Source organism: Serinus canaria, chromosome 8 (genome assembly GCF_022539315.1).
Source record: "Serinus canaria isolate serCan28SL12 chromosome 8, serCan2020, whole genome shotgun sequence".
Classification (NCBI taxonomy): domain Eukaryota; kingdom Metazoa; phylum Chordata; class Aves; order Passeriformes; family Fringillidae; genus Serinus; species Serinus canaria.
In genome coordinates, this window is record NC_066322.1 from 6,639,615 (window position 1) to 6,659,386 (window position 19,772).

Genomic DNA, 19,772 nt, shown 5'->3' on the forward strand with positions numbered 1-19,772 from the left:
ATATAAAGCAGCCTTCTCTTAACTAATGACACAGTACGCATCTTCCTTGAAAGTCATTGATTTTAAACTTGTACATTTCAGGCGTTTCCTCCATATTGAGACAAAAATAACAAGTCCTTCCTGCATATGGCTAAAAAAAGTTAACTGTGTTTCAAAACCCCTTTAAATTTAGATAAAAATACACTTGCCTGTGCCAGGTAACTCACCAGCAGTGCTGAAATACAAAGCAATCTCCATTTCCTCAGACTATTTCCAGGCTTCTCTACTGCCAAAGCTAGACAAGCACTTTCTCCCTAGTCTACACTTTTCTGTTCAATAGGTGGAATAAAGTAAAAGGCTTATTTCTGTGCAAAGGCTTCTTCCTCTGCATAGCAATAAGCCTCACACTGTAATTGATTTTTTTAAAGTGTCATTTAAATTATTTTGGTATGATTTATCTTTCCTTACTTTTTCCTAAAACACCTCAGAATATTAACAAGGAAATAAATGTAGTAATACTCTAACATCTTCAAACATTATCTAATTTAAAAATCTAATTTACTTTCCATCATTTGGGCTTCCTTACTATTTCAGATGTCACTCAGTGTGGATAGTAAAATTAGACTATCAATTTCATTTTTGCTTTGAATGTGTTGCAGGCTCTGCTTCTCAACCACTAGAAGTTTCTTGTTTAAGGTTTCCAATACTGTTCTGGAATTTTTGAATTAAAAAACAGGGGGAACTATTGCTTTGTTTTTATTAAAAGAATTCTCAACTGCTCTCCCTGGCCCTTCTTACAAGAAAAGGCCGAGTGCTGGCACAAAACCAAACCTCCAATATACCTGTTAAATAATATTCTGTGGTTCTCTATTAATACAAGGCAATAATAAAAGTCTTAAATAGCACAGAGGGTGCCACTGGATACAACAACCTTCCAATGACGCCAGTGGGAGACCTACTTAAGAACCAATAAACAAATTGAGCAAGTGATGCAATATGAGCTGTCCTGCTCTTGCTTTGGTGAAATTTAAAGGATGATTTATCACCGTAGGCAGCCTTACTGCCAGCCAGCCTCCACAACCAGTGAGTCTTACTCAAAGTGTGCCATTGCACTGAAAAAGAACTCCGAGAAAATATATAGGGAAATCTGTATTCTTTAACACAAATGTTCATTGATAGAATTTCCTTCTGGATTTTATTTTATGTATAGCTTAACAAATGAACAGAAGTTAAAACTCTATCCATGCCAACCTTTTAACACCTGCGAACACTACATATACCATCAGCCTGCTACAGGGAAAAAAAAAATGCCATCTGCATAAAAACAGCACTAACTTCCAGAGTAACTATTAGGCAATTAGAACTACAGTCATGGGTAATGACTTTAATTAAAAACACCTTAATTGTACTCATCACAGTAGAGGAGACTGAGCCTGGAACTCACATATGCGTCACAGAGTAACACGGGTAGGGAAACAAGGAGAAGCTACTGGAAGGTGAAGAGGTACAGCCAGAGGGAGAAGCCACCCACGGGCGCGGCCAGCGGGAGCGCCAGGCCGCGGGCACCGGGGGAGGCCTCGGGAGCGGCCGGGACCCGCCCCGGGCATCCCCCAGTCCCGCTGCCTGGAGGCCGCACCCCGCAAGTCCCCGATGGATGAATTGTCATTCTAAAACCTCTAATTTAGGAAACACAGTGCAAAATTACTTTTTTGTTGTTTAAAAAAAAAATAGCCTTTTGTTTAGAGCGAAATGAACACAGGAGGCATCACCCAAACCGGTCCGAGCGCGGCGGACCCGCTCCCGGCGGCACTCAACGCCACGGGGAAGGGGAAAGGGGGGGTTTAACCTCCGCGTTAAACCTCCCGGGAGCGCTAGCCGACAGAAAAAGAGAGAAGGCGGCAAGGCCCCTGCGCCCCATGCCCGTCCCCGTCCCCACCGCCGCCCGCCCGCCCCGGGCTCCGCTCACCGCGCTCCGGCCGCGCATCTTCCGCCGCCGCGGGACGGCCTCGAGGGGGGCGCGCGGCCGCACGTGGCGCTGGCACCTACGGGGTCTCCCGCGCAGGCCGGCGGGGCGCTAGGCAGCGGCGTGAGGCGGCACCACCGCCACGCTGCGCTGGCCGCGCTCAGGAGCCACAGGGAGAGCCGCGGGGAGGGCTCTTATGGCGCACGGAACCCGCGGCAGCTGTGCGGGTGCGGGGGCAGACCCCGGGCGCCGAGAAGGAACACGTGTGGGGCGCGGAGGCCCACGCGGGGATGCTGGGAGGGAAGATGCAGGGTTACGCACCCAGGAGGGTCCGCACAGCTCCGCTTCCTCCCCGGTGGCTCCCGGTGTGGGGATGGAAATTAATGAAGTGCGGTAGCCAGGGTGAGGTTTGTGCTGATCTCCGCCATACAGGTGCTTCCCCCTGTTTCTGACTGGGTCCGTGACCCTCGGCTGTAAAGATGTATGAGGAAGAATTTTCAGTAGGTTAAAAAGCCTCTTTTTCAATCAAGGAAAGGATAAGATGATGTGACACAAATGTATGATCGTGTGCCACAAATAGAACATTGTGGGAAGCTTTTCCTTAGACATAAGCTTTGTCCTATATTTTTTCAAACAGTTTATTTTCTTGCTGTGTAGGTCATCCTTAACATTAGGCTAAATTTAGATGAAGATGCACCAGCAGTGAAGACAGACTGAAGAAGCTGACTGAGACTCACAGCCTCAGCTGTGGCCGGTTCAGGAACCTGGGTGTGAAATTATTTACCCTTTTACTGACTTTTGTTTCAGGTAGCTTGGTTAAAAGTACGGAAATCACAGATGAATAAAATACCTGGAGTCTAAAAGAATTAGAGGCTTCTAGCTTCCAGCTTGCCTGCTTTACTTCAGAGCTGCAAGCCATATATACAACTAGCATTAATTTCAAGGGTATTTCTACCACAAAGTGAGGTAAGACTGAACGTCTTGGGCCTTTTGAAGATCTGTACCTGAAACTTCAAAACGGGGTCCAATCTCCGCTTCTAGTACAGATGGAAGAATTTGTACTTGTTTATGCACTTTGATTTTCAGTTCTTTGTGTATAAATTTAGCTGTGGGTGGAGTATCCTGAGCCAGAGTCCTCCCTATATGCTATACATACAGGATTACAGAAAGGCAGACATGATTCTGTTTTAGATTGACAAGGAGTTGCATTTCCCAGCAAATGCTGGATCAGAGCCATCTGTTTCAGAAATTAGCATAGCAGCAATTTGTTTGTTTGGCTTCATCTGTCTATTAGTTTGGTCCAAATTCTCTTGTTTTAGAGACATGCTATCACATAGGGAAAAGATCTGTAATACACTCTATGCAGGCAACCCCTAAAATACATGAATTATTCTAAACAGAGGAGATATGAAATGTCATTGTCAGAAATCCAGACAAAGCTAAAGGAAGATTATTTGTTTTCTTGTAAACAAGTTTAACTTTCTCACAGCATTCTTATATTAAATCATCTGCCCCTTCCCAGTGTCCTGCTCTCAGAGTGCTTCTCTCCTGCCCAAAGTAGTACTGCTGTACTTTTAGGTGTGCTGGATATTTTCCCTGTGTTTATTTTGACAGAATGATGGAAAATCCTTCCTGACTTACAGCCTCTACAACTTTTGAAGAGGTATTGATATTCCTAAAAACTGAGAAGTCTAGCTGCAAACAACAGTCAGGAAAAGGGCATCAATCCATTAAATGATAAGGTATCACCACATTAGACAACAGCTTTTCTAAGAGCGTTTCACTTTGAGCTCTGTATACCCAAGAAAATGACATCTCTTACATAGCTTTTTTTTATTTGTGGCATACCCAGGCTGCACTATTCAGGATTTCAGTTATTTGCCTAGAAGTTTTAGGTCTCAAGAAAAAAAAAAAAACAACTTAATACTCCAAAAATGTGCATCTATTATTTTATAGTTCCTAGTGGATCTGGTTACAGTGCAAATGTTTCTCCACAGGTGTAAAGAAAGGTCTACACTGTTGTACAACTAATGATCATTATGTGGCATTGGCTTGATGATGCAAGTTTGGATTCAGAGGATATTCCTATCGACTCTTTAAAAATGTAACCAAAAAATAGTCACAGGAAAGCCTTCTGTACCCTTGAGAAGTGTAAAGACCAGTGTAGTTATTATGGAAAGAGAATTCTAGGTAGATCTGCTCAAATAGGAATTAATTGTGAATGTTTCTTATAACTGCATGCTGCTAATGCATGATTTAGAGACTACACAAAGTAAAAGATTTAGTTCATTTTCATGCTACTTCATTTCTTAGTTACATGGTGAAACCACCAACAAAAACACTTTCTAAAATAAGAACTTACTTTTCTCCTTCAGAAAAAATGAGTCGTGTGTTGTAGGCAGTGAAAGTGAGGTGAAGTCTCAGCTCAGAGGACGTGAGTGCTCATTCTGCACCTGTGCTCGAGATCACCTGTGTTGCTTTGTGTCTCGGTCTCTACCTGAGCACGCTGCTTACCATTCTCCTCCCACAGCCCGCCCCGTTCCTTTGTCCCCTCGGAGCCACCAACAACAGGATCTGCTGGAGTTTGGAAGCCTGGGCCAGATGGAGGGCGGGAGCTGCCAATGAGAAGCGCTTCCCCAGGTCACTGCTAAAATCACAGCACCCAGGGCAGAGCTGTGCTCGCATCACCTGGTGATGAAACGGCAGCAGCAGCCGAAGTCAGACAGTGACAACATCTGGTGCCTTCTCTGTGCTGTCAGAGCAGGGCGAGGAAATTGCCCGTTCAGAGGCTGCTTTGTGAATCGATACACGGGTAATGCACACCGCGGTGTTTAGAACAAATAGCAAGTGTCAGAAGTAAATAGTTCTGTATTTTAAGCAATGGAAAGAGAGTGTAAGTGCTTTTCCAGGGTAAGTGTAGAAAGCCATTACAAAGCTTATCTTTGCAACTGACCTATAAAAGCTATAAACACATCAAAGGCTTTGAGGACATCAGATACAAACTTTAATTCTTCCCACAGTCAAAACTCCCATGAAGTCAATGTCCCAGGATCACGACTCTGAGTATGTTCAGTAATGCTAATGGACCTCAGACTTCCGTGGGCACCTTCATTCACAATTGTAATTTAATTCAGCTTGCAATTTATTAAATAGTGATTTCTTGTAATGATTTTCCCTCTAAATTGCTGGATGTAAGGCAACACAATTTTTTAGAATAGAATTTCTTGGAGGTTTTATTATTACAGAATAAAAAACTTAAAAATGTTGCTGAAGTACTTTTTATTCAAGACAACAGCTTTTTGTTTATTTTTAGCAGGTTAAGAGGTTATATTTGTGTCACAAGTAAAGGCAGAGTCTAGATTTTCATAGCTATCTCAGATCTTAGCAGCAAAGAGCTTTTCTTATATTTTTGTCCATCTCTAACCATATCGCATTTACTCAGTCATAGAACCGTAAATTTCAGTAACTGGCTTTTTGATTTTCTAAAATGGTATGCAAAGATGTCCTTTACTGTAAATACTTAACGAGTTAACCTGATATCATAAGCTACCAATACAGAGGGGATGAAAATGCCAGTGGATTGCTCTGAATGTTTTAGCCTTAAGGCTCCTGCAGGTTTTATTCAGATTCACAATAGTAGGAGTGGGAAGGAGGAGATAAATAAAACATTTGTTTCAGAAAGTAGGTGACTTTGACAGAACACTGATGTAAACCATGAAGCCTCGCAGATCAGAGGAATATTGTTAAGAAGGGAGGCTGGTGAAGAACACTCAACACCAGCCCCCGAGTGGTGCTGATCAGAACAGTTCTGCTTTGCTTTTAAGTATTATTGTACCTTCTCTGCTATTCTCTAAAGAATTCAGTTGGTGACTCCCACTGATGTATCACAGTCACTCAAAGATGTTTTTACACCACTCATAGGGTATTTTGGTAAAGGTCTAATCTCATTTGGATTTATTACGATTTATCTCGGATTAAGCATTTATCTGCTAAGGATTATGACCCATACTATGAGGTACTGATGAACCATCAAAGCTCAGGAATGTCTAAGCACATTAGGATGAATCAGCAATATTATTTTTTGACACAGTCTTCACACATTATCTTTTTTCAATCAACCTTGCAACAGTCATACAGATAAGTATCTAATTTTCCTTTAATACGGGCAGTAACCTGGAAAGCTCTTAACATCCAGTAAGAGCAAAGCTGCATTTAATTAGGAGCAGCTTAAAAGATCAGGCCTCAGAGTCACATGACTTCTTATTCACTCTGCCTTCAACTGTTAGTATAACTATTGATTTTTTTAAATACCAATTAATATATTTTTTCTTATTTTGAAATGTATTTTGGTGAGTCTTCCACTGCTATCACAACTTTCTACTTTTTTTCTAATTTGCATACCCAGGAGTGAAAAAAGGAACAAGGATAAAGAAGAAGACTATGTTATTTGTATTCTTCTGGACTTTTAAGGTATGTTTGAAAGTGTTTAAACTGCTTCCACTATTGATATACATGGTATGGCGCCTCAGGAAATTGTTGTATTTCTCATGGGTTTAAAAGAAGTTAGTTTGGCTTCACTTTGTTGCAAAGCCACCGAGGTATGCTATAGTTGCCCCAAAGAGGCTTCTGGTTATTTTCATACTTAGTCATTATGTATATATATTATATTTTAGAAATTCCATTTTATGTTGTTTTAATTGCACAAATTTGGAGAATTCCAGTTGCCACTTTAAATCTGTATGTTTGGAAGTTTTCCTTACAATTCAGGTTTTTTCTTTATGATGATACACACAAAGACGGTTTAAATACTTTCTGGCAGTGTTTTATAATGCTGAAAATAAGACCTTGGATATGAAACCGCACAACTTAATGTGTTTAACCACTCTTAATAAAGGAATTAGGGAGAAAATATATGCTTCATTTCCAGTATAAATTTCTACTATTTGCTAAATACTGTCACATTTAGAATGTGCAGTTCTGTGACAAATGACTACACTGCAGTGTTATTGTTCATTTTGAGGATTGCCTGCAATGCCTGATTTACTAAGCAGGGAGTTTGCAGTACGACTGTAGCTGTGAAGGGATGAAACCTCTGAAAGGTTGTAAGGGACACCAGATTCAGTGCGTTTGACTTTACTACATGGAATAATGGAATTAAATTTTGGGTTTCACAAGAACAGTGCAAAACTCCCATTTCTTTACAGTGTTGGGATATAGCATGCCCTTTAACCAATTTGTATCACAGTTTCTTATCCAATTAATGTTTAGAGCTATGGACACAGTGATGCGTGTGAAAACTTAGCTCTCATTTCAGTTAGATAAGGAAAAGACTCAGCTGATGAAAAATTAGATGAAACAAAAGCAAAATGGATGAGCACAGAAGAGAATTGATCTACCATAACCAAAACCATTGATGAATAAGTTGTAAAGAGACATAATCAAAGACAAAATTATTTTTCAGTACCTTTTCTGAAAAACATTGAATAGAAAATCATCTGGATTCAGAAGAGAAAGGTTCTTTACCCGCTTTCACATGAATATGTGTGCAAGGAGAGAAAAATAGTGAGTGAGAAGGGTATTTTCTGCTAATGGGCTACATTAACGTTGCCATGGAATTTGGGATCAGCATGCACAGGGTATTGATCTTAAACCTGCTTCTCAGCTACAAGGATGAGGAGGACATGTTAATTTACTTACTTTTGACATCAGCCCAGAACTACACATGTATAGGGAAAACCTAAGGATAGGATGGATGGCAAAGGTGAACTTTGAAAAGCCTCTTCCTCAGAATCATAGAATCATTCAGTTGGAACAGACTTTAGGAGATTTTCTAGTGTAAACTGCTCAGATCAGGGTCAACACTGAAATCTGTTTGTTGAGGACATGATGCAATGAAGTTTTGAAAACCTGCAAAGACTGAGATTCCCCAACCTCTCTGGGCAACCTATTCCAGTGCTTAAATATCCTAAAAAAAAATAAAAAGGGATAAATAATCCGTCCTCTGCGTTCTCCTCCAGGACACTGACAGATATTCCATAGCTTAGGTCTGAGGGTAGATGCCCGAGGAATGCCGAGGTAAACAGCTGCCAGGTGGAGTAGGACTCGTTAGCCCTTGGGCCTGGCAGACCTTCACCCCATTGCAGTGTGCCCATCCACACTGTAACATTCCAGCTGGGATATGAGGCTGCTGTGGAGACCTTGCTGAAAGCCTTGCTAAAGGCAAGGGGGGCAACATCTACGGCTCTGCCTTTGTCTGCACATCTTCCAGGGCATCACAGAAGGTCAGGTTGGGCAAACCTTGGAAAAGCCACATAGATACTACTTCTGATCACCTTTCTTTCTTCAGGCTCCTGCAGACTTGCAGCATTATTGTCCCAGAGGACAAGCAGTAGTTCCCTGGATCATTCTTGCGTTTCTTGGCATGATGGACTTTTGGATAGAATAAAGTGAAACCAGGCCTAAACTTCACAGTTAAAAGATTTGACATAGTCCACAGTGATACCCTCCTTATAAACTGGGATGGAAAAGTCTGTAAACAATTATTGATCTCCACATGCTACTGGGGAAATTTTCCAAGACCAGTGACAGCTGGGAAATCACTGGCATTTTAAAATTATATATCAGTGATTCACTTTTTTGGCATTTACAGTATTGCATTATGGCAATGAACACACTAGATGTGTATTTAAAAAACCAAACAGCCTTTAGCATTTTAGTATTTTTTGTTTGAGCCACATTACAGATGAAAATTTCTTGATACAGTTCAAAATAATGGGTTTGTTTACTAAAGATATATACCCATTAAGAAGAAGTTAGAATGAGGAAAATGCTTCTTTGTGTGAAAATAATTCTGCTTTCTCAACAACAGCATCTCCTGAGTTTCTTTGATTCATACCTGAATAATGACTAAACTAGGTTTTAACTCCTGTTAACACTGCAGAATGCAGAGAGCTATAGAAAAGTAAAACACATTTTGCCCTCCTAAGTCATTGTTTACACAGACCTCATTTACATTTTATTCTGGAATTATTTGCAAGACAGAGGTTTGGTTTCAAGTCATTGTCCCATATAAGATTGCCAAAGCCTCTGGTCAGTCACTGAGCTGTCATAATTTGAGAGGAGGAGCTGGGTGCTTGCCCACAAAAGGGCACAGCTACATGAAAGGAAAATGTTTATTAGGTAAAACAATGCTAAAATCACCTCTTTGCTGGAGAATAAAAAATGTCTGTGATCCCAAGCTTGTTCTGTGCTGCTGGGCAGGAAGGACTTCACATTAACACAGTGATTCCTCTGGCTGCTGAGGGATCTGCTGTGACGCATTCCGAAGGATGCTGCATATGCCTTGGCTGGGAAAATGATGTTTTCTTTGTGCTGGTCGAGGCTAGAAAAGAAGGGGAAATGGTGGGAGTGGTGACTCGGGTGATCTTTAGAGAAAAAATAATGCAAATTAGAATTGAAGATGAGCTCTGCATACTTCCAGGTTTGAAATAACTACTCACAGACTTCGTAGTCCACTGTCTCAGGTTTCTGCACTGCAAAAATACATTTCAATATAGATTTAAAAATTGGCTAATGAGATTAGCTGGCTAATGTTTTAATGTAAAAGGTATGTCATAGAAAATGACAATCTGAATTGGGAGAGAAAAACAAACAACAAACAATAAGCTGATTTGAGCTAAGAACTTTGAACACAGACTTTATTGTTCAAGATATAACTGATTTTATTTTAATTCCATGACAGCATCATTTCATCCACTGTCTGTCTTGACATGAGTTCTGTAAAGGTTTGTATTTTGCCTTCTCAGCGTGTTTTAGGGAATGATTTGTGATTAGGAGTACAGAGACTGTTTCAAATGCCTCTTAAAATATGTGGTATTGCAAACAACGGATATAAAATGAGATTCACACACATAGCTTTGCTGGTGGCCAAGAACTGCGTTGCAATATGCCGGAAATCCAAACATCCTCCTACTCCCAGAGCCTTGCTGACAGATCTACAACAACTTCTTTCTCTTGAAAAAGCTACTTACAGAATCAGAATAAGAAAGAGAGAAGCCTGCTAATTCTGAGAAACTAATGTAATACATAAAATGGGAGGTTAAAGATTCCTCATCAATATGAAAATCACATTTCTTTTTGAAAATTTTACAGTTTCAGGTAACATCTAGACTATCTAAAACCCTCACAAAAACCAGAGAGGGGAATGCCATGTCATCTCTGAAGAAGCAACAACAGCAAACCTTTAGGATTGGTGTCATTGTTGTCTTGTCTGGCCTTTTAGAGCTACAAATCACTGGGCTTCTGCCTTAGTACAGGGGTGTGTATCAATGGAACTTGGTAGAGAAATAGAACCTCAGCTCAGCAGATCCTCCTTTCTTGAAAAACCATTTAAAAAAGCAAACACAAGGGAACAGAAAAACAAGTAACTTGTCCAGGGACGTGTATTTTTAACAGCATGTTTTGCAAGAAAGGCTGTTGTAAGATGCTAGATATTTTAATTAGCTGTTTAGAAAATCAGGTTGACAATGTCCTTTAATAAGTAGACATTGACTTATTCCACGTGTATTATGGCACAGTGAATCTTATTAAGATAAATGTTTCTCTCTGAAGAGATGAAAAAAAATCCCCTATCATTTGTTTGCTTACCAGATTGCTCACCATCAATACGGCTGCTATTTAAAATGATGAATTTTAGTCACATATTTAATTAGCTAATAGCTGATCTCACTGTTGGGTCTTGATCCTCCTTACATGTGTTCTTTCATCCTTAAAAAGTCTTTGGTTATATCTTGTTTTTGAAGTTTTCGTTTGAAATTGTCCTTGCAACTTTCAAACCTAAAATGCAATAAATTAAATTATTAAAAGTAAAAATTATTGTGAAAACATTTAAGGTTTTGAGTATAGTTTTATACCTACTGCTCATTTTAATATATTGCTGGAGGCTATGAACTTAAAAAAATTACAAGTTTTTAATGTTAGATTTTCCACTTGCTGCAGCTGCTTAGTTTGTGAGAAAACTATGTGCGCTTTAACTATAAACTACCTTAAGATGTCAGTGCATTTATCTGTCACTGCTCAGCCTGCAGCCTTCTCACAGAATTTACATTGTTTGAGGGCCACAGTTTGAAAGTGCAGCAAATGCGCTGTAGCCCATACTGTGTCATGGTAACTGTTAAAAAGAAAGCCTTAGTGGTGTTTGCATAAAAGACATAAAGCTCCTGTGGGTGTCTCTGGTTTGATGAGGGCTCTTCATGTCAGATTCTCTACTTCAGTTGTTCATCATGTGTGACAAATGGTGCTTCTTAATCCCACAGATTATGTTAGTGCCTAGAATGCCATTCAAGGGTAAACATCCCTCCCTCTTCACAGAAGATGACAGTCCGAGTCCCATGGACTGGGAGTCATGCAAGGAGCATGGCCTTGATGATCCTTATGGTATCTTCCAGCTTGAGATGTTCTATGGTTCTGGATGATTGCCCTCTAAACCTCCCATTTTCATCCCATTTGCAGCATTAGGTTATTCCAACAGTACAAGAAAGATAAGCAAGAAGAACATTAATAAATCAGAATTTTCTTTGTTATAGTGACTGTCTTTGAAGGGATTGCTATGGCAGGTATTTTGCTACCAAGGAGAAAGGAAAGTGGAGATGCTGTGGAAGGTCCAGGCTGGCCTGTGAATAACCTGGAGGCAGTCTGGGAGAGATGAGGGAAAGCCAGGCTGCACCCATTGCAGAAGGTCTGAAGAAGTTCTGCAATATGGGTTTGCAACATGAATTTGTAGCTACACGGACATATACCTGCCATGGAATTTGCATTAATTCAAACTTTATATATATCTATCACCAAAACTGTGAGTGAACTTTCTTTGAAAGGACATTTTGAAATAATATATGGTGAATGATATGAGTTCCTAGAGGAACTGTTATGGCCCACATGGCTCAAAATAAAGAGAATTTGTTTGCTGAAACCAAAGGGCATGTGGGTGCCTAGAGCTTGTGGTGCTGGTCACATAAGACACCACCAGACAGGGTAGATATCCATCAAGCTTGTTTTGCCACTGCCACTTTCCTCAAACACAGAACAGCAATTAAGTGTCAATATCTACCAAAAACTGGCTATGTTACTTAAAGATAAAGCATTCTCTGACCTCTGGAGCATGTCATTACAAAAAGAAGGGCATAATTGACTTTTTGGATATGCAATTATTTGCTCTCACAGTTGTCCCAGAACAGCCTGGATTATAAACCTTACATCTTAGTCAGGCAGGCAAAACTCAGTTCCTTTAGCCCTGCTGTTTAATTAGTGTTTGCAACTGGACATTGTTTATATCCCAATAAGTGTTGCCTGAGTGAAGACTTCCCCTTAACCAATTATACCAGATGCTTTTCTGTGAAGGTCCTAATTAAATAGCATCTATTCTTATGTTTCCTTTAGTCATGTCTCTTGTGTGGATCTCTGTCAGGGTGCTATGCCACACTGGGACATTTTACCTACCTTTCTGTCACTTTCAGGTTCAATGGCTGGCTGCAGCTGCTCCCCTTAAAAGCTCTTGCTTTCTGTATGGGAGGAAGGTCCTGATGGGCAAGGCTGGTACTTAGGAATCCAAATCAGTTTCTTGTGCTATAGCAGAATCCTTAAGTGATTGCTAAGTCACACATGACCCCATCAGGAGGGTGTAACTTCAGGTGGCTGATGGGGTCACTGCTGTAGTGTTCAATCCTGCAGACTCCAGCACAGAATTTTAAGCAAAGCTGGAATTTACTTGGAAGCCCTCCTCTACAGACACTGTCCAGGTGCAGATACTGTGCCTGGCTTTTGAGCAGCTCTGCCCCTCATGACAGTTGTGGCACAGTTTCAGGAATGGTCAAGATCAGCTGTCCTGTACAGTGCTGTGCCCTCTACTTAATCAGACACTCAGTATTTAGCTTCCCTTCTCCTGTATAATGGAATATTTTTTTCTGGCAGGTAAGATTTTAAGAGCTTTTCTATTCTAGGTGCTTTTTCTAAGAGCTGATTCTTAAGTTGCTACCACTTTTGTGTGCTCAAAATATGAAAAGGAAATCAGCTTCCTTTCTCTGGTACAGCAGCCGCCCTCCTAAGTGAGTCAATGAGCTCCCAAATGTAGTATTTCAATACCACGTGAAAAAGTATGGAGTGAGAGATGTGTTAGTGGGAACACTGTCTCAGTGCCAATCCTTATGGGTCAGAGGATTACAAAATAATGTAGCCCATCTGTGCTTCACCAAATATCTTCATTTAGAAGATAAACATGGTAATGTAACCGCATATTTTACTGTGTACTTCCTTCATCCAAACTTCAAGTGATTATAATTTCATACTAATGCCTTAATTTTTAAATTGTCTTTGATTTCAAGATGGATTAGCTAGTAATTACATTAAATTATTTCTGCGGGTTCTGATCAGATACCTATATACCCATTCATTTCCTTAAGATCTTAATTTGAGGAGTTTTTTATCATCTATAGGGTCAGATTGCAGTGAGGAGCAGAAAGTTTGCAGGCTGGAAGGGTCATTGAAGCTGTAGAATGCAGAAAATATTATGGATACAAACCTTAAAAAGTTCATGTGATTTTTTTCTACAGACTCTAGGTTCAAGGTTGGGGACAGATAATTGGGTGTGATTATGTTTTACTGGATATTCACTTCTCAGCACTGCTATTATAACAAGGGAGACAATTTTGGTAATCATGGCGTTCAGGAATGTCTAGAATTTTGTGTTACTTGGATGACATAGAGAGATTAAAGAAAATGCTGTGTGTTTCATGCCTGCAAACACATAAAATAGTGATTTTAAAATGTTACTGTGAATGTGGCCTTGGCATACTGATTCTCTAGCACCACTAAAGCCAGGTCTCTGCCTATCTCACACAGTCAGGATGGAGTTTGTGTGGGGAGCACTAGTCCCTGATCATCTTGTGGACTATCATCAGAAATTACATCTTCCTTAGGGGCATAATGATCTTTTTCTCTTGAGTTCTCATTATTTTGCTATAGCAGGTAGTATATAGGACTAGATTCACTGAAAAACTCTTGTTTTTCTATTCTTGAGGGAATGTTGTTGGCCTCGGTCGGTCCCATATTTTGCTTTACTCTGGACCCTGGATTCCACAGAGAATGGGTCTAACATGTTCTTTTCCCTTTTCTGAGCTGATGGAGTGCTGCTATGGGCTTCAGTTTTCTTTACTGTATTGTTGTTAAAGGCAAATGTTGACAATATTTTGCACTGCAAGGACTTGTTTCGGTGGCACTGAAGGGCTTGTGGAGTAACTGGGAATTCAGAAATGTTCCAGTGAAGGTGAAAGGTGAACCAGGACCTCAAGGGCTGAAAGTCTTGAGCCCTCACAACAACTTAGCAACCCAAGACAATCAGCCTGCAGCCCCTGAGTTCATTCCTTGGATTCCTAAAAGGAATAAACCCATCATTGTTCATCTGTGTGGCTGACATTGGCATAGATCTCCTCCACTCCTGTCTGAGTACTTGTAAGATTTGTATATGATAGGAGCAAAAGAGAGTTCCTTGCCACTTAGTGTGAGAAAAAAATGCTAGGGAAGACAAGTGCATACTAGGGTGAGCCAACTGTTTACCATGATCTGCTAACAAATGTGAAAACTAAAAATGGCCTTTCTGCACTGGGATTTTATCGTGTATTAGTTGCCATGTGTTAGTGAACATAAGCTTATTGCAGTCTCAAGTAAATTCCTGCCATTTCAGTTTACCTCCTCTCTCCCAGCTGCTACATGTAGTGATTGTCTCTCAGAGATTTGCTGCTCCTTTTTCTGTGCCACTGGAACCTTGAGAAACCATGAATTTATTTTATAAGTATGGAATTTAACATGGTTCCTAAATTCATTATGAATTCTTCTTTTCTCTAAAGAATTAAATTTCAGTTGAGGGCCAAATAATCAGTTTCAAGACAGCAAACAACTGTTAATCCGAAATTAAGTTCTCATTGTACCTCTTTCATTTTTCCAGATGTTCATTGGCTACATTAAAAGAATTTTATCACAGTAGATACTGAAAAGGATTTAATGACAGCAGAGAACTGTAAAGTTTACAGATGATTAAAATCCAATGCAAAAAATATATGTAAAATATATGAAAATATAGACACAGGACTGAGTCTGGACAATGTCCATAGTAATACTGAAATATTAATGAAAAACTAATACTTAATATATTTACTGGAAATATTGAATATCTAAAACATCACACAGCATATATTTTAATTTCTAAGTATAGGTGTAGCAACCTTTGCCACTGGGACTGAACCAAGATCCTGTAGACCCTTTGGGATCACCTGTCAAGTTACAGATTGTGTAAAGCAGCTCCACAATTAGAACCCCCTGGAAAGTGCTTTCCCCACTGAGGGCTTCCAGGGAATTCCAGGGTTCCACTGTAGAAGAGTTCTTTGGGCTCCTCCTCTGAGTGGCACAGAATTCTAGCTTAGCATTATTCTTTGGGTTTGAAATCCTAAACCATCTTGATCCAGAGGCTCAAATCCCAGGAGAACTGACTTAGCCCTTCACCTTTCCCAGATAAAGTCCACTTTTATCATGTATGTTTGTATACCTTTCTGATGGGAACTTAGAAATGAAGGTTATTTCCTGAAAAGAATTTCAAAGTCTCATTTTTGTAATAGCAAAGGTTTACTTGTGGCCTTGGGTAACATCTCTTTTTCCATTCTGCACCCAGGTGGCTGGCACTGACCTTGCTTCCCTTTTCTAGTCAAATGCAGGGCAGAAGTGCACACTGGCAGCCAAGTCCTTGTCAGCCCTGCCTGGCTTAGAGGGACACTGAAAGAGCAAGGACATGCACTTGAGAGAGCTCTACATGGCGGTGATCCCTGGCTTTTTCAAGCCCAGAAGGGCTTTTGGAAGAGAGGAAAAGCAAGGTAGCATTCCATGTCCTGGAGGCACGGGTTGTTCACCTTCCCTACCACACAGTTGTCATTTGCAGCCTGGGTTCCTTTGGGCCGACAGTGTCTCTGTGTAATTACACAATATTGATGCACATCTGTGGGAACAAACTGTTAGGAACAAGCAGTTCAAAATATCTATAAAACATAGAATTAAAAAAAATATTTTCAGGTGTGAAATGAGATGATGCTTCGCCTGCATGGGCACAAATTGATCCAAGTTTTGTGATGATAGTGTCACTGGTTTCATATCAGTTATCTCAGCATAACTTTTTGATTATTTCTGAAATCATGCACAGAAAGAGGGGAGATTCAGTTTGACCTTTCCAGACTTACTGCATTTTAATTTTTCCTATGCTTAGAAATAATACAGAAAAAAACCCAGCAGGTAATATTATTTTTGTATAAAGCTCTCTAATTATACTAGGCATGTTCAGAATACATTAAAGCTACTGTCCTGACACAAAAAAAATTTACAGTGTGCTTTTAGATATTACATAACTAATGAGAGCAATAAATGCTGGGAGAACGAATGGATCCAAGGTTACAATAATAAGATTAGAGGATTCCTACACTATGTGTGCATAGTTTAAAATTCACTTCAATTTTGCTACCTCAGTCTGGACATTGGTTTTCACTTTGGCTTTTTCGTTCTTTATGAGATTTATCTCTGAATCCACTGCACCATAACAACCTGGCAAAAAACTCTGACCAGACTTTTGCTTTTCTTTCTTTTTTTCCTTCTTTTTAAAATTAGGTTGTACCTGCTCTGCTTGCACAGCCACCATGGATGCCCTGTTTGCATCAGAACCATTTCTATGGCCTTTTCTCTGACAGTAGTTACAGCTGAAATATACTTGAATGCCTGCACTACTTTATTCTACATAGGTAAAGAAATACAAAAAAAGAGTAATTATGTGGTTTCTACACAATTACACCTAGATTCTTAAATCCCCATCTTGAAGACCCACAACATGCACCATGCATGTGGTGTGGGAAACAGATGCAAAACTTGTGCTAATGCTCCATCTTCTCCTTCAGCCTTACAGTCACTTAGAAACGATTTGTGAAAAATCAATAATGCACCTTACTGGCTTTTTTGTAATGTACAAGAAAGGGCATTTTTTTGCCAATTTTTTAAACACTGAAAATATCAGGACTGTAAAATTGGATTTTTACTGATTTTCTTTGGGGTTTCGACAGACATGTATTGACAGCAACCACCTCTAGCTGAATCAGAAGTATTGAATGTAAAATACTAATCATTCAATCTTCGACATATTTGAATTATTCTCATGTTAAAAAAAAAGTGATCAGGAATCTTTTTTCCTTTCAAGTCTTTGCTCTTATGTGATTATTCTTTCTTAGGTTCTTTAATCACCTCAGCCTTGCAGGCTGCAAACGAAAGATAAACAAACAATGGAATATCTAATATTTCAAATACAAGCACAGATAAAAAATGTAAAGCATACTCCTCAAGTCCTTATAGATTAAAAATAAGTAGAAAAATGGCACAAATCTGTATTTAGAAAAAGTATTTATTTCTCAATATTTGTAATGAAGGGAGTTGTCAGTCACATTAATTTTTATGTAAATTTACCTAAGCTGATGAATCATAACTGAAATATTGTCTAATCTTCCTGATTTTGGCCAGCATTTCCATTTCCATTTTGATTGCCTCAATTTATTTTTGTTTGCTTATATAACGAGTTTTGAGGGCCCATCCCAGGACCCATAATGAGCAGAGTGGAAAGAGGGGCTGCTTCCAGGCACTGCCAGTCCCACACAAGCAGTGGCTGCCCAGCACATCAGACCAGTCCCCATGACAGACACTCAGCTTGGCACACAGCTGACGATTCATTATCATTCCTTCGGTAGACATCACAGCAGAGGAGATTTTTAGGGAGGGATTTGAAGGAGGAAAATTAAGTGAGTGGGAGTGCGAAGCAGCAGCGAGGGAAAGCATGAAGGTGCTGGTTTGAAAATGTAACAAGTAGAGAGTTATTACTGAATGAAATGTGTGGGGGGAAGCCGTTGGTTTCTCCATAGGCTATTAAAAGATGGTGGGGTGGGAATAAGCTGCAAAGAGCCACAGAAGTGAGGCAGCTTCTGCTTGCCAAGATGCAGAAGGGGGAGGGGGGATATGCTGGAACAAGGAATAGGGCTGAAGCAGCAAATGTGAGGATAACCAGGGCACCAGTGTCTTTTAACAGTGTTCTGTTACTTGTTGTTTTGTAATGTCCAAAATCAGGCTGTTAGGACCAAAGGCCTCTTTGTACTAATGACAACCGCAACATGTTCTCAGGTGCTCTAAAAATGCACAAGTAGAAATATGCAACTGCTTCTCCTGAAAGCCATTTCCTTCATTCTTCAGCCCTGATTCGAATTACACCATTCAGTTATCTTTCTATTTCCAAAAGAACTTTCTATATGAACTTTCCAGTCCTCTCTTGTCAAATTATCTTACTGTTTTTGGAAAGACTGCATATCATCTATATTTAACACCACTTCAGCTTGGTGAGGTGACTATAACATAGCATTAAACTCAGACTAAAAAAATGAGTGTGGCATTTCTAGGTTTTTCAAGTGTGTTAACTCAGAGAGATAATTTGAATGGAAAAAGTGCTTTCCCCCAAATGTCTCTGATTTCAATAGAACTTCTTGCAGGTATTTCAGTTGAGTTAATCGGCTGGCAATTAGATGCAAAAGGCCTTTGGATTAGTATTTGTGGTCACCATAGAAGCGAGTCTCAGAGAAATGTGAATAAAGAGGTCACCCGAAGAACAGATATGGAAAGTCTCTCCACAGGCACTTAATTCTTAGAAATTTACAGATGAAAAATGCTATATGGGTAATAATAGATAGAAATGAAATATGGATGAGGGGACACTAAAGCTGGAATAGCAAGTAGAACAAAGGGAATAAGGGGATGTGGGGACATGGTAAGAAACCAGACTAGAGCTGCAAACTTGGACAGAACTGTTTAAGACCTAAAAAAAGGAAAAAAAATCAAATAAAGGAATGAAGGAATCAGTACTATGAGAAATTATTTGAAGGAGAATTGGGATGGGACATGGCTATCAGGGAACATAACAAATAAGAGAAAGATCAGAGTATATGTGGCATATTCTGAAGAGGGAAGTCCCAGGATCATTTACCCAGCAATAGCTAAGGAAAAGCAGAAGGCCTGGGTGATTTGCTGGCCTGGAGCAAGGCTGTAAGGGAAAGAATGTGTCTGTGGGGGTGTGTGCACTTAGTGTAGCTCATTGTCAGCACCGAGACAAATCCACCTTCTTAGTATGCAAGTGACCACCTATAGTTTATAAAGACTGCAGAAGGGAAAGTTTAAAAAATATTTCTGCAGAGCTTTGATCTAGATGACCTTCAACATTCTTCTGTGCAAGGGTGTATCTTCCAAGCCCATCACAAAGCCCCCTTGGTATACCACTTCAGACAGGTATTTCATCATGGAATAGGAATGTGGCTGAAGTAATGTTCAATTAGCTTATATAATACTGAAGTAAGATACTGAGAGTGAAGAGGAATAGATAAAGGGAAGAGGCCTAAGTGCCACTGAAAAAGAAAGGAAGCAGTAAAGGAAGTGAAAACACAAAAGTAAATGCTGCAAAAATAACCAGAGAACTATGAACTGAAAGAAGAATGAACAAGGCTGCAAAAAGGAGCAGGCTTTCTCTTTTTCCGGGAGAAAGCTAGCAAGTGACCCACGGAAAAATCTAAGTATGTAAAACCTGTAGGTGTTATCCACCTGAGTGTTTTTAAGAGGAGCTGAACTGGAGCAGAAAAGGCAGATACGAGGTAGGAAGACAAAGAGGTAAAGCGATGTTTAAATGACAGAACTTAGATGGAGAAAGATACAACTTTAAATGCCTTAA

The 19,772-nt window shown here is 40.0% G+C and overlaps 1 protein-coding gene across 1 annotated transcript in view; it reads right to left on the reverse strand.

Moving 5' to 3' along the window:
* The window catches only part of ELAVL4 (ELAV like RNA binding protein 4), a 96,362-nt gene that overhangs the window by 75,690 nt on the left and 900 nt on the right, over positions 1 to 19,772 (reverse strand).